The 14,338-nt window shown below is 35.3% G+C and overlaps 1 non-coding gene across 1 annotated transcript; it reads left to right on the forward strand.

Moving 5' to 3' along the window:
* The first annotated feature begins 314 nt into the window (after positions 1-314).
* LOC112738631 (small nucleolar RNA R71) lies at positions 315-422 on the forward strand. The gene has a single exon (XR_003169580.1). It is a non-coding gene; the product is annotated as a small nucleolar RNA R71 (small nucleolar RNA).
* The last annotated feature ends 13,916 nt before the right edge of the window (positions 423-14,338 follow it).

Consider the following 14,338-nt stretch of genomic DNA (forward strand, 5'->3'; position numbering starts at 1 on the left):
CTGTTGGATGCAGCTTGTATTCCATTCAGACTCTGAGAAATCATGTTGACTTGCTGAGTCAATATTTTATTCTGAGCCAATATGGCATTTAGAGTATCAATTTCAAGAACTCCCTTCTTCATAGGCGTCCCATTACTTACAGGATTCCTCTCAAAAGTGTACATGAACTGGTTATTAGCAACCATGTCAATGAGTTCTTGAGCTTCTGCAGGCGTTTTCTTTAGGTGAATGGATCCACCTGCAGAAGTATCCAATGACATCTTTGATAACTCAGATAAACCATCATAGAATATATCCAGGATGGTCCATTCTGAAAGCATGTCAGAAGGACACTTTTTGGTCAACTGTTTGTATCTTTCCCAAGCTTCATAGAGGGATTCACCATCTTTTTGTTTGAAGGTTTGAACATCCACTCTAAGCTTGCTCAGCTTTTGAGGAGGAAAGAACTTGGCTAAGAAAGCCGTGACCAGCTTATCCCAAGAGTTCAGGCTATCTCTGGGTTGAGAGTCCAACCAGATTCTAGCTCTGTCTCTTACAGCAAATGGGAAAAGCATGAGCCTGTAGACTTCAGGATCTACTCCATTAGTCTTAACAGTATCACAGATCTGCAAGAATTCAGTTAAGAACTGAAAAGGATCTTCAGATGGAAGTCCATGAAACTTGTAGTTCTGCTGCATCAGAGAAACTAGCTGAGGTTTCAGCTCAAAATTGTTTGCTCCAATGGTAGGAATGGAGATGCTTCTTCCATGTAAATTGGAATTAGGTGCAGTAAAGTCACCAAGCATTCTCATTGCATTATTATTATTTTCGGCTGCCATCTCCTCTTCTTGTTCGAAAATTTCTAAAAGGTTATCTCTGGATTGTTGTATTTTAGCTTCTCTTAGTTTCCTTTTCAAAGTCCTTTCAGGTTCTGGATCTGCTTCAACAAGAATATTCTTGTCTTTGCTCCTGCTCATATGAAAAAGAGAGAACAGAAAAATAATAATAATAGGGGTCCTTTTTACCACAGTATAGAGGTCCCAGTGTGAGTAGAAGAAAAGAAGAAGAAGAAATTCGAACATAGATGGAAGAGGGGGTTCGAATTTGGGTGAGATGAAGTGTTAGTAGATGAATAAATAAATAGAAGGAGATGAGAGAGAGGGAGAATTTTCGAAAATAATTTTTGAAAAAGAGTTAGTGATTTTCGAAAATAGTTTTTGAAAAAGGTTAGTAAATTTCGAAAATTCAAATAAAAAAATAAAATAATTAGTTTAATTAAAAAGAAATTTTGAAAAAGAGGGAGATATTTTCAAAAATTAGAGAGAGAGAGAGAGAGAGAGAATTAGTTAGGTGGTTTTGAAAAAGATAAGAAACAAACAAAAAGTTAGTTAGTTAGTTGAAACAAATTTTGAAAATCAATTTTGAAAAGATAAGAAGATAGGAAGTTAGAAAAGATATTTTGAAATCATATTTTGAAGAAGATAAGATAAGGAAGATATTTTTGAAAAGATATGATAGAAATTAGTTTTTGAAAAAGATTTGAATTTTAAAATCACAATTAATGACTTGATTCACAAGAAATCATAAGATATGATTCTAGAACTTAAAGTCTGAATCTTTCTTAACAAGCAAGTAACAAACTTGAAATTTTTGAATCAAAACATTAATTGTTATTGTTATTTTCGAAAATTTAATATAAAAATAAGAAAAAGATTTTTGAAAAAGATTTTTGGAATTTTCGAAAATAACTAAGAATTTTGAAAAAGATTTGATTTTTGAAAAAGATTTTGAAAAAGATAAGATTTTCAAATTGAAAATTTGATTTAACTCATAAGAAACAACTTGATTTTTTTTTTAAATTTTTTGAAAAAGTCAATCCAATTTTCGAATTTGATGAGAGAAAAAGGGAAAGATATTTTTTTGATTTTTGAATTTTTTATGATGAGAGAGAAAAACATGAAAATTATGCAATGCATGAATTTTTTTAGATCAAAACAATGAATGCATGCAAGAATGCTATGAATGTCAAGATGAACACCAAGAACATATTTTTGAAAAATTTTTTATGCAAAGAAAACATGCAAGACACCAAACTTAGAATTCTTTAATGCTTAGACACTAAGAATTCAAGAATGCATATGAAAAACAAGAAAAGACACAAAACATGCAAATGCAAAGATCAAACAAGAAGACTTACCAAGAACAACTTGAAGATCATGAAGAACACTATGAATGCATGAATTTTCGAAAAATGCAAGAGGCACATGCAATTTGACACCAAACTTATAACATGACTCAAGACTCAAACAAGAAACACAAAATATTTTTGATTTTTTATGATTTTATAATTTTTTTTGTATTTTCTTTTAATTAATTTTTTTTTCGAAAACAAGGGAGAAATTTTTGAAAGATTTTTGAAAAATTTTTTTTGAAAACAAGACAAAAAGAAAATTACCTAATCTGAGCAACAAGATGAACCGTCAGTTGTCCAAACTCGAACAATCCCCGGCAACAGCGCCAAAAACTTGGTGCGCAAAAATTGTGATTACACTTTGATTATGTAAAATTCATCGCTCTTTCTTTCCTTGGTAATGGCGCCAAAAACATGATGCCAATACCATGGTTCACAACTTCGCACAAATAGAGATGCTTTCGTTTCTCTGATTATTCAATCTGATGTAGAACGGAAGTGGTTGTCAGGCACGCGTTCATAGGGAATGATGATGATTGTCACGTTCATCACATTCAGGTTGAAGTGCGAATGAATATCTTAGAAGCGAAATAAGATGAATTGAATAGAAAACAGTAGTACTTTGCATTAATCTTTGAGGAACAGCAGAGCTCCACACCTTAATCTATCGAGTGTAGAAACTCTACCGTTAAAATTAAATAAGTGAAAGGTCCAGGCATGGCCGAATGGCCAGCCCCTCTGATCTAAGAACCAGGCGTCCAAAGATGACTAATACAATAGTAAAAGGTCCTATTTATAATAAACTAGTCACTAGGGTTTACATAAGTAAGTAATTGATGCATAAATCCACTTCCGGGGCCCACTTGGTGTGTGCTTGGGCTGAGCCTTAACTTTCCACGTGCAGAGGCCATTTGTGGAGTTGAACGCCAGGTTTTGATCCATTTCTGGCGTTCAACTCTGGTGTTTGATCCATTTCTGGCGCTGAACTCCAGAATTGGGCAGAGAGCTGGCGTTGAACGCCAGTTTACGTTATCTATCCTCGAGCAAAGTATGGACTATTATTTATTGCTGGAAAGCCCTGGATGTCTACTTTCCAACACAATTGGAAGCGCGCCATTTTGAGTTCTGTAGCTCCAGAAAATCCACTTTGAGTGCAGGGAGGTCAGAATCCAACAGCATCAGCAGTCCTTCTTCAACCTCTGAATCTGATTTCTGCTCAAGTCCCTCAATTTCAGCCAGAAAATACCTGAAATCACAGAAAAACACACAAACTCATAGTAAAGTCCAGAAATGTGAATTTAACATAAAAAAATAATGAAAACGTCCCTAAAAGTAGCTAGATCCTACTAAAAACATACTAAAAACAATGCCAAAAAGCGTATAAATTATCCGCTCATCATCACGCGTACGCATGGCTCACGCATATGCGTCGCATTGCAAATTCCTCTTCACGTGTGCGCGTCGCTTGCGAATCTCCTTCTCTCGCGTACGCGTGGGTGACACGTGCGCGTAGCCTTGAGTTCATCAAATCCTCATTTATTCATGAATTCTCCATTTTTGCATGCTTTTTCTTCATTCCTTCAACCCAATCTTTGCCTTCTAATCCTGAAATCACTTAACAAACATATCAAGGCATCGAATGGAATTAAAGTAAATTAAATTTATCAATTTTCGGACCTAAAAAGCATGTATTTACTTTTAAGCACAAATTAGGAGAAATTCACAAAACCATGCTATTTCATTGAATAAATGTGAGAAAAGTTGTTAAAATCCCCTAAATTCAACACAAGCTAAACCACAAAATTGTGGTTTATCACTTTTCCAGGAATCAATAAGAATTCATGTAGAAAACGAGTTATTTTCCAATACACTCATATTCATAAGATGTAGAACTATGTAATATTTGAAATTAAATCAATACATTAATTAAAATAGAATGATAATAGTGTTAATCCATGGAAATAAATAGAGCTCCTAACATTAACCAAGGAGGTTTAGTGGCTCATGACTCAGAGAGAAAACTAGGATTTTGAAAAGCGTAAACTGTAGAATGAAGTCCGTAAGAGAAAAAAACCTCCCGAAGGGCTAAATCTTTTCCCTTTTATATCTATCCTAATTTTGATTAGAAACTAAAATAAAATAATAAATTCTAGACCTAAAATATTTTGTTTGTAAATAAAAATAAATAAAACAAAAGAAAATACAATAATTAAAAGCCAAATCCAACTAAAGATGCTCCATTGGTAAAGCTTGATCCGTGTTGCTGGCGCTAGCGCCCAAGGGGGCAGAAAGTCTCCTTTCAATTCTGGCTTGCTGGCACTAAACGCCAGGCTTGGCGTTTAGCTCCCTAGTGGGTAGAGAGCTTCCTTGCGTTTATGAGTGGTGCGGAATTTATAACCCACAAACTAACTGGCAAGTGCACCGGGTCGTAACAAGTAGTACCTCAAGTGAATGAGGGTCGATCCCACGAGGATTGATGGAGTAAGTGATAAACCCCAATTTTGTGGTTTATCTTGTGCTTAATTTGGGTGGTTATATCAACTTTTCTCACATTTATTCAATGAATTAGCATGATTTTGCAATTCTCCCTTGATTTGTGCTTAAATGTGAAAACATGCCTTTTAGGCCCTAAAATTAGTGATTTTAATTCACTTTAATTCCATTCGATGCTTTGATGTGTTTGTTGAGTGATTTTAGGTTTATAAGGCAAGTATTGGATGGAAGGAATGAAGAAAAAGCATGCAAAGTGGGAGAACTCATGAAGAAATGAAGGAACCGTAAAGCTGTCAAGCCCGACCTCCTGGCACTCAATTGATCATAACTTTAGCTACAGAGGTCCAAATGAGGTGGTTTCAGTTGCATTGGAAAGATAACATCTGAGGCTTTGAAATGATATAAAATTTGCTATATTTTGTTTGATGCATAGGGGCGCGCACGCACCATGTACGTGCATGCGCCGATGGAGCACGTGGGTCCACTTTAGTGAAATCGCCCCCAGCGATTTCTGAAGCATTTTGGGCCCAATCCAACTCATTTCTGATGCTATTGAACCCAAGGATTGAGGAGAGAATGAACCAAGTAGTCATAGTTTAGTTTTCATCATGTTTTAGGGTAGAATTCTAGAGAGAGAGGCTCTCTCCTCTCTCTAGATTTTAGGGTAGTTTAGGTTTAATTTTCTTAAATCCAACTTTTAATTCTTGTTTTAATTTAGTTTCTCCTTTTAATTTCTTGTTGCTACTACTCTATTCTTCTTAGTTCTCTTGTCAATTTTACTTTTATGTCTCTTTTTATGTTCATGAACCCTTTGTTGGATTTGGATCTTTTCTTTAATAAAATTTAATGTTTGATGTTCTTTTATTGATGATTTGAGTTGTTGATTTACTTTTCTTGCAATTGGTAGTTGGTAGATTTTATTATTCTTACATGTTTACCATGCTTTCCCTTTGTACCCACCAAGTGTTTGACAAAATGCTTGGTTGGGCTTTAGAGTAGATTTTGAGCATTCTTGGCTTGGAAAGAGTAATTGGGCAATCTTGAGTCATGAAAACCCAACTTATGTTGGTGATCTAGAGTTGTTAGCTAATATTGTTTCCATTGACGCTAATCTTTTGCTAATTTAATTAGTAAGTTGATTAAGACTTTTGGATTGAGATTAGCTAGTCTTATTAGACTTTCTCTCATGGAAGATAATATGATACCTTCTTCCAATGTTGGAGATGACGTAATAAGATAAATTCTTGTTATTATTGTGGTATGATTGATTAGTCTTGTTTGACTTTCTCCCTATTTGTTGGAGTTGACTAAATAAGATGAATTAATAATTGCATGACTAGGATAGAAAGCCTATGATCTCAACACTTTCCATGAATGTCTCTCTTTATTACTTGCTTTCTCTTATTTACTTGCTTGATTTACTCTTCTTGTCATTTAAATTCTTGCTCCTTTATATTTTATTGCCCTTTTTATCAACCAAAACCCCCCTTGCTCTTCATAGCCAATAATTAGACACTTCATTGCAATTCCTTGTGAGACGACCCGGAGTCTAAATACTCCGGTTAATTTTTATTTGGGGTTTGTACATGTGACAAAACCATATTTTAATTTGATGCGAGAGTTGTTTGTTGGTTTGGAGCTATGCTTACAACGAAATTCTTATTTCTACAAGAGAAAATCTAGACCGACAAAAATTCTTGCTATCAAATTAATGGCACCGTAGCCGGGGAGTTGCAACGGTGTTATATTGTTAGCTATTGTGAATATGTGAATATGTTTGCCTTTTGTTTGTTTGTTAGTTTTTGTTAGCCTTAGGACTTTGTTGCTTATTTTTGTTAGTTTTTGTTTTTGTTTGCTACTATGAATTCTCATCACTTTGGCTATGAGTTTGGCTCAAATTATGCTGTAGGAAATGGGAACTATAATGACAATATGCATCAAGGATGGGACAATCAAAGGTGGGAGGAGCCTCAAGGGATTGATCAACCTTCTTGGCAACAACAACCTCCGGTTTCTTATGGGTATAATTTTAATCCTAATGCATATCAATCTAATGGATGTGGTGACCCTTATTGTGATTGTCAACAACCACCACCACATGCCTATGAACCACCCCCTCAATATGATTTTGAACCACCTTACTCACAAGCCCCCTACCACCAAACACATCATTATGACCCTAATTCTTATCCACCATACCAACTACCTTATGAACCATATGAACCACACATGGAACCACCACCATTCCAACACAATTACTCTCAAGAACCACCTCAATATACACCATCTCCATATCCTTACCAAGATGAACCACCTTCCAACTACAATGCCTTCCCCTCAAACAATGAACCCTCTCTTCCACCACTACCCTCCGATGAAGCCTCCATGTTGGAATTGAGAGATCTTGAATCTCATATCTTAAGGCAACAAGAGGAGGATGAAAAGAAGTTTAAAGAGCTAGGAGCCAAAATGGTTATCCTAGTGGAAGCCGTTAGCAATATGGCCTCCTCCCGACTAAGCCTAACCAACCAAGGCACTCCCATTGACGAATGTGGAGAAGCAATTAAGGAGCCTAGTGAGGGAGTGAGTTTAGAGCTTCAAGGTGAAGAAGAGGAGTTGAAGCAAGGAGTGCAACAAGAGGAGGAAGTTAAGACAATTGAGCCGGAAGAAGTGGTTGAAGCCTTTGAAGAGGTTGACCAAGAGATGGATTCAATCATTGAAGAATTCTTATGTACAATTGAATCCTCTCCAATTGGGTTTGACATGAAGATCAAAGAAGAAGATGCCCAACCTCCCATGCCCTTGGTGAGCAATGAAGAAGAACTTGAATTGGAAGCAAGCCACCAAGAGGAAGAGGTTGAAGTGGAGGAAAGTTGCAAAGAGGTGAAGGTAATCATGGAAGAGCACAAGGAAGTGGAACTTGCAAGATTATTAGGACCATCCCTTCCTAAGTCTCCATCCAATACAACATTCAAGTGGGTAAAATTCTTATCCCTAAGCTTTAATCTCTCACTTGAATATGGTTTGCTTGAGACGGATGGGCAACTTAGAGCTCTTTGTGAAATTAAGAGTAGGAGAGAGTTATGTAATGGTTGGAAACATCACTCTAAGTTCATGATGGTTGCATGCTCAAAGTTGAATGGCAATGGTTGGTGTAAAACCAAATTACATGGGTCTAGGAGAATATTTGGATGCTTACATGAGAATTCGAATCACTTGCCACCCAATTGGAATTGTGATGATCAACTTGAAGATGGGTGTAGAAACAAGATTTGGGATCCGGGAATATATGAAGACCAATTTTGGAAGCCCTTAGCTTGTGTGGAACTTCATCAAAGTTTGGTGCCATTGATCTTGAATTTTGGAGCTTACTTGAAGTCCAAGCATTAGTGGAAGTTTCAAGACGAGTTCAAGCATAAGCCACCATGACAAGGAGCTTCCCAAATGTCCAACTTAAGGACTTAAACTAAAAGTGCTAGGTGGGAGACACCCCACCATGGTAAACTCTTTCCATTCTCTTGTAAATATAATCAATGGATGATTGGAGTTGCCATTGTATGTAGTTTTTGTTATTTTCTATATTCTTATACATATTGCTTTGATTGATTGGTTATTTCTTAGTTTGTTTTGATTAGTTTAGTTGTTGTTGAATTGCATTTTGCTTGTAGTAAAAGTTTTATTTTTAGTGTATTTGAAAATTTTTCAAAAACCAAAAAGATTTGTTGTTGAACTTTAATTTTGATTGTTTTAGAATTCTTGTAGATTAGGAGAGTGCCCTGTTTTTACAAAAAAAAAAAAAATAGGGCATCGGCGCCCAAGCGAGCAGTGCGCGCGCGCGCCGTTGTGGTTTCACAACTCCTAGTACTAAAACCCGAGAGTTGTGCCCACTTTATGCCTACTTTGTGCCAGACGATCCGCGCGTAAGCACGCATGGCGCGCGCGCACCGATTGTCCCTGCCACATCCGCGCATAAGCACGCATGGCGCGCGCGCGCGGATTGTTTTTGCTGCATCCGCGCCCAAGCACGCATGGCGTGCGCGCGCGGATTGTACCTGCTGCATCCGTGCCTAAGCACGCATGGCGCATATGCGCGGATTTGCATCCTGTTTTTCTCCTTTCTCCTTTCTCCTTCTTTCTTCTTTCCTTCTTCTTTCTTTCTAATTTTTTTTTCTTTCTTCTTCCTCTCTTGGAAAATTTTTTTTCTTTATTTAAAAAAAAAAATAATAATAATAATAATAATAAATAATTAAAAAAAATTAAAAAAAAATAAAAAATATAATAATAATAAAAATTTTTTTTCTCTTTTCTTCCATTTTCTTTTATTGTATTTCCTTGTTTTCATTCATTGCATTTTAATTTTATTTTTGTAACTTGTTTTCCTTTTTATTTTCTAAGTTTCTTGTTTTAATAATGGTGTTGGATTCTTATATTCAATTGTTGAGAATTTCTTGGTTAATCTTGGTGCTTTGTGACTTGTTTGGCATTAATTGTAATATTCGCTCTACACACAAGATTAGTGCTTTAGTCCGTCCTGATGCATGATCCCTTGTTTTTGTACCTCATCATCATTGAGTTAGGATGGGACCAATGCTCTCATGCTTATCACTAATCTTGTTTGTGTCAATTGTTGATTAAGCTTGATGCAACATGCTCTTCATGTCATTTGCCCATGCTTTGACTTTTCTCTTGCATCAAGTATTAATTGATATGCCCTTTGTCTATATTGCTCTCTCACTTACATGCGTAGCTAACATGTAGTGAGAACCTTACTCTTAGTTGGTATTAGCCCCCGCCTATGTTCTACTTGCTTTGATATCTTTGATGTAGGCTTACTTATCCTTCTTTCTCTTTCCTTTTAGGTTGGCCACCAAGAAGGAAAGAAATGGAAAGACATCAAATGGGGCAACAAACAAGTCCTTCCGCACAACCTTTTGAAGGAACTCATCAATTGTAGCAACCTGTCCACCTTGCTCTTCTTTGCATGCACCGAGGACGGTGCAAATTTCTAAGTGTGGGGAGGTCGTCCGACCGACCTCCATGGGTAACAACTTCCTTTTTCAACACCAAATTCTTAATTTTTGTCCTTGTTAGTTAGTTGTTGCATTGCATGATAGGTTGCATGCTAGTTAGAAATTGTACATATTTTACCACTTCTTTTTATGTTAGGACTACTTGGTTAGGATGATGATTTCTTTTCCAAGAAACTGTTTTTAGGGCATCCTACCAATTTGAAATAAAAAAAATTTTTGTGTTGAACTTGCTTGAAGAATGTATTTTGGAACATGGTTTTTGAGCTAAGAACACAAGCATGTGAGTTTTGAGCCTAATTGTGTGGTTACATCTTATAACCACTTATTTTCATTCTTGTGTGCATTGTTCTCTTTCTATGATTGTGATCTTTGATTTGTTTGATTCTATATGTCCATTATTCCATGTATACATGTACTTATATGATTGAGGCCATCATTTCATTTAGCTCACTTACCCAAATAGCCTACCTTTTATCAACCATTGTTAGCCAAATTTGAGCCTATTTAATCCCTTTTGTTCTTAATGTTAGCACATCATTACCCTTAAGCGAAAAACAATAAATGTCCTTAATTTGGATCTTTGATTAGCTTAGGCTAGTGAGGGTGTGTATCATTTGGGTATGGGAACCTTGGGACATTGGTTGAAGTAAAAGTGTATTTTTTTTATTTTTGTTGAAAATCATGGGATTGGGTACATGCTTATGCATTAAATATGTAAAACCATATGCATTGATACGTTTGTATATACTTTAAAAAAAAATGTGTGTGAAAAAAAAACGTAAACAAAATATATATATATATATATATATATATATATATATATATATATATATATATATATATAGAAAAAGAAAAAAAAAAGAGAAAAAGAAATAAAAAGGGGACAAAAAGGCCCTAAAATAAAGTTCAATAAAAATCAATGCATATGGAATGTGAATTAAAGAGAATGCATGAGTATGTGAAAAAGTGGGAATCATGGGTAGCTAGGTACTATATTAGAATTTTATAGGTTGTTGTATGTGTTTAGTGAGAGCTTAGGCTAATCAAAGATACAAATTTCAAGCTCACTTGACCATATACATCCCACCTTGACCCTAGCCCCATTACAACCTATGAATAACTCTTCATGATGAATGTATGCATGCATTGAATAATTGTTGATTGTTAGATGAAAAACAAATCATGGAAAGCATGATTAGAAGAGAATTGAGTGATCGACTCTATACACTAGAGCGACTAGAGCGGATACACTTCCGGTGAGGGTTCGATACTCAATTCCTTGTTCCCGGCTTTCATGAGCTTTTCTTCTTGCAAGTCTATTTGAACTTCATTTTGATATTTGAATTGGTGGGATTCAAGAATCTTCATACTACTTAGCCCTACTTGATATATATTCTTGGAGATTGATTTGCTTTTGACCAAGTAGGTAGAATCATCTTGCATTTAGTTGCATTCATATAGATAGGTGCATATAGTTTATTTGCATTGAATAAATGTTCATACCCTTTTCTTGTCCTTCTTTATTCTTAGCATGAGGACATGCTTAGTTTAAGTGTGGGAAGATTTGATAAACCTCGATTTTGTGGTTTATCTTGTGCTTAATTTGAGTGGTTTTATCAACTTTTCTCACATTTATTCAATGAATTAGCATGATTTTGCAATTCTCCCTTGATTTGTGCTTAAATGTGAAAACATGCTTTTTAGGCCCAAAAATTGGTGATTTTAATTCACTTTAATTCCATTCGATGCCTTGATATGTTTGTTGAGTGATTTCAGGTTTATAAGGCAAGTATTGGATGGAAGGAATGAAGAAAAAGCATGCAAAGTGGGAGAACTCATGAAGAAATGAAGGAACCGTAAAGCTGTCAAGCCCGACCTCCTGGCACTCAATCGACCATAACATGAGCTATAAAGGTCCAAATGAGGCGGTTTCAGTTGCGTTGGAAATATAACATTCGGGGCTTCGAAATGATATAAAATTTGTCATATGTTGCTTGACGCATAGGGGCGTGCACGTGCCATGTATGCGCGCGCGCCGATAGAGCACGTGGGTCCACTTTAGTGAAATCGCCCCCAGCGATTTCTGAAGCATTTTGGGCCCAATCCAACTCATTTCTGATGCTATTGAACCCAAAGATTGAGGAGAGAATAAACCAAGTAGTCATAGTTTAGTTTTCATCATATTTTAGGGTAGAATTCTAGAGAGAGAGGCTCTCTCCTCTCTCTAGATTTTAGGGTAGTTTAGGTTTAATTTTCTTAAATCCAACTTTTAATTCTTGTTTTAATTTAGTTTCTCCTTTTAATTTCTTGTTGCTACTACTCTATTCTTCTTAGTTCTCTTGTCAATTTTACTTTTATGTCTCTTTTTATGTTCATGAACCCTTTGTTGGATTTGGATCTTTTCTTTAATAAAATTTAATGTTTGATGTTCTTTTATTGATGATTTGAGTTGTTGATTTACTTTTCTTGCAATTGGTAGTTGGTAGATTTTATTATTCTTACATGTTTACCATGCTTTCCCTTTGTACCCACCAAGTGTTTGACAAAATGCTTGGTTGGGCTTTAGAGTAGATTTTGAGCATTCTTGGCTTGGAAAGAGTAATTGGGCAATCTTGAGTCATGAAAACCCAACTTATGTTGGTGATCTAGAGTTGTTAGCTAATATTGTTTCCATTGACGCTAATCTTTTGCTAATATAATTAGTAAGTTGATTAGGACTTTTGGATTGAGATTAGCTAGTCTTATTAGACTTTCTCTCATGGAAGATAATATGATACCTTCTTCCAATATTGGAGATGACGTAATAAGATAAATTCTTGTTATTATTGTGGTATGATTGATTAGTCTTGTTTGACTTTCTCCCTATTTGTTGGAGTTGACTAAATAAGATGAATTAATAATTGCATGACTAGGATAGAAAGCCTATGATCTCAACACTTGCCATGAATGTCTCTCTTTATTACTTGCTTTCTCTTATTTACTTGCTTGATTTACTCTTCTTGTCATTTAAATTCTTGCCCCTTTATATTTTATTGCCCCTTTTATCAACCAAAACCCCCTTGCTCTTCATAGCCAATAATTAGACACTTCATTGCAATTCCTTGTGAAACGACCCGGAGTCTAAATATTCCGGTTAATTCTTATTTGGGGTTTGTACATGTGACAAAACCATATTTTAATTTGATGCGAGAGTTGTTTGTTAGTTTGGAGCTATGCTTACAATGAAATTTTTATTTCTACAAGAGAAAATCTAGACCAACAAAAATTCTTTCTATCACTAAGCAACAATGGTTAAGTGATTTACTTAGTTAGACAAACAGAAAATAGTGTTGAAAGTTCAAAGAGCATTAAACAGTAAACTCAGAATATCAGAAGACAGGCAATAAATAAGTAGGGAATAATATACGGAGAAATAGTTAAGGTTTCAGAGTTATCTATTTTTCGGATTGACTTTTCTTAATAACTATTTTAATCATGCAAGATTTAATTCATGGCAAACCATATGTGACTAAACCCTAATTCCTTAGACCTTTTTAGTCTCCTCTAACTCTCATCAACCGCCAATTCCTTGGACAATTTATTGCAATTTGAGGGTGAAGTTTAATTCTGGTTATTATGCCACAAAAATCCTAATTATCCAATTATAAGAGGATTATATGTCACGTATCATGTTAAATCCAGATAATTAGAAATTTAGGAGAATATGTTTTCAAGTTGTTGTTCAAGTAAAGAGCTTTTCCAAGTTATACAAGAACTCAACTAGAAAGAGGGTCATACTTCCGTTCCATCCAATTTCATAAAATAAAGAACGAAAACCGTTCTTGAATTAAATGAATCAAAACATGAATTGAAATACAAAAATAATAGAATCAATCCATACAATAGATAGAGCTCATAACCTTAACAGTGAAGGTTTAGTTGCTCATGGAAAAGAGTGAAAACTAGGATTCTGGTAAACTGTAAATTGGACTGAGGTAGAATAATCCCTTGAAAAGAAGTTTCTTTTTTTTTATATCTAATCCTAATTAATTTAAAATCTATTTTCTAAAACTAAAATAATATCTTTTCCTATTTTAAAAATAAAATAAAGTTTAAATCAGAATTAATTAAATAATCCGCGCTTGTAACGTGGGGACCACTTGGCTTCACTAGGATCTACGCCTAACTTGGCAAAGAGTTGCGCCTAACTTTATGCTGTTCACCACACAAGGCACCTAACTTGAATTGAAGAGGAAACAATGCACCTTACTTGAGATGGGAGTGCGCCTTACTTGAAGTAAGTAACTTTTCTTGCGTGTTGTTGTTGAGCATTGCGCCTAACTTGAGAAATCTCAAGTTAGGCGCAGTCTTGGCAGAATTGAAGGAAGAGAAGTATGAACTATTATATATCTTTAGAAAGATCTGGAAGTTGGCTTTCCAACGCCACTGGAATCATATCCATTGGACCTCTGTAGCTCGAGTTATTTAGGTTTAAGTGCAGAGAGGTCAAGGTTGACAACATCATTCATATTCTTCTCTTTTTCTGTGGAAACTCCATCAAATCCAGCCAAATGCTACCTAAAATAAATAGAATTGCACATGATTCAAAGTAGCATTCATAGTGGCTTAAAGATAATTAATTCTTGATTAAACTCAACAAATTGAA

Source organism: Arachis hypogaea, chromosome 13 (genome assembly GCF_003086295.3).
Source record: "Arachis hypogaea cultivar Tifrunner chromosome 13, arahy.Tifrunner.gnm2.J5K5, whole genome shotgun sequence".
Classification (NCBI taxonomy): domain Eukaryota; kingdom Viridiplantae; phylum Streptophyta; class Magnoliopsida; order Fabales; family Fabaceae; genus Arachis; species Arachis hypogaea.